Here is a 2,031-nt window from a genome sequence, read left to right as displayed (position 1 = left end):
AGGTAAAAACGTTAAAAAATATACTTGGCGGTGTTTTACATTTTTAATGTCTATTTTCCACGGATTTCACTAATTTTTGCTAAGTCTTTGTTTCATTAATAATGAAATGATTTTACGTGATCGTGTTATACATTAAAGATAATACTATATGAATTTTTTTAAATTTATACAACAGATTTTTTGGAGGTACAATATTTACAAATGATTTTAGTGATTGTGTTATACATTGAAGATATTCCAATTTGGCTTTTTAGATCAATTATAATAAATTACAGCGTTTACGAAACCATTTTATCCTTATTGTTTAAATATCAAAATAAACAAAACTATTTTAGAAAAATTAGTTTTCAGTCATGATTAGTGTTACATTTCTAAGAACCTATTATTCACACAAATACAAAATATTTATTTTATTTTGTCTTTTACTTTATAATTTAATATTTATTTCTTATTTATTTTATTACATTTATTTTTTCATTGCATTTTATTTTTTATTTCATTTGTTTCATTCTTTATTTCTTTATTTATTTAATTTTATTTATTTTACTTATATCATTCCTTATTTTTTTATTTAATTTATTTCATTTTCTATTTCATTTTATTTTTTATATAATTTATATATATTTATTTTATTTTATTTTAATTATTAAATGAATCGTATATTATCACTAAGAACATGAGAGAGAGACAAGAGAGCTGTGAGAGGGACAACAAAACCGTGAGAGAGCAAGAAAATTGTGACAGAAATAAGAAAGCCGTGGGAGAGTCAAAAAACTCGTGAACGAGACAAGAGAGTCGTGATAGAAGCGAGGATACCGAGAAAGAAACAAGAAAATTGTTAGAAAGACGAGAGTCTTGAAAGAGATGTAAAAGCCATAAAAAAGACGAGAAAGTTGGGAGAGAGATGAGAGTTCTGAGAAAGAGATAAGAAAGCAGAGAAACAGACGAAAAAGATGTGAAGAATACGAGAGAGCCGTGAGAAAGATAAGAAAACTGTAGAAGAGACGAGAGAGTTGTGAGAAGAGCGAAAGTACTGAAAAAGAGACGATAGAATTGATAAAGAGTCAAGAGAGTCATGAGAGAGATGAGGGTTTTGAGAAAGAGACGAGAGAGCTGTAAAAGAGACGAAAAAGGCGAGAGAGAGGCGAGACCTAGAAGACATTTAATTCTTCGACGGCGACTACATAGACATTTACTTCTTCGACGGCAAAGATCTAGACAATACGTAGACACTTAGTTCCTCGATGGTAAACACGTGGACACAAATTTTCTCGATGGCGACCACGTAAACAATCACTTCCTCGACGGCGAAAACCTAGACATCACCTAGACACTTAATTCCTTGGTGGCAACCACGCAGACATTTATTTCCTCGACGGCGATCACGTAGATATTCACTTCCTCGACGGCGAAGACCTAGACACTTAGTTCCTCGACGATGAACACGTAGACATTCACTTTTTCAACGGTAAAGACCTAGACGTCACCTAGACACTTAATTCCTCGACAACGACAACGTAGACATTTATTTCCTCGACGGCGACCACATAGATATTCACTTCCTCGACGGCAAAGACCTAGACGACACCTAGACATTTAGTTCCTCAACGATAAACACGTAGACATTCATTTCCTCGACGGCAAAGACCTAGATGACACCTAAACACTTAGTTCCTTGACGGCGACCACTTAGACATTTATTTCCTCGACGGCGAAGATCTAAATGATACCTAGATATTTAGTTCCTCGACGATGATCACATAGACATTTATTTCTTCGACGGTAACCACGTAGATATTTATTTCTTTGATGGCGAAGACCTAGACGACACCTAGACACTTAGTTCCTCGACGGCAAACACATAGACATACATTTTCTCGATAGCGACCACGTAGACATTCACTTCCTCGATGGCGAAGACTTAGACGACACCTAGACACTTAGTTTCTCGACAGCGAACACGTATACACTCACTTCCTCGACAGCGAAAGCTTAGACGACTCCTAGAAATTTAGTTTCTCGACGGCAATC

At 34.8% G+C, this 2,031-nt stretch overlaps 1 protein-coding gene across 1 annotated transcript in view; it reads right to left on the bottom strand.

Moving 5' to 3' along the window:
• Positions 1–2,031, bottom strand: part of LOC105455029 — a 13,725-nt gene that overhangs the window by 11,073 nt on the left and 621 nt on the right. The gene's annotated exons all lie outside the window — the stretch shown is intronic.

This window comes from Wasmannia auropunctata, unplaced genomic scaffold (assembly GCF_000956235.1).
Source record: "Wasmannia auropunctata unplaced genomic scaffold, wasmannia.A_1.0 LD335960.1, whole genome shotgun sequence".
In the NCBI taxonomy this organism is placed as follows: Eukaryota; Metazoa; Arthropoda; class Insecta; order Hymenoptera; family Formicidae; genus Wasmannia; species Wasmannia auropunctata.
This window is presented reverse-complemented; position numbering and strand designations above follow the sequence as displayed.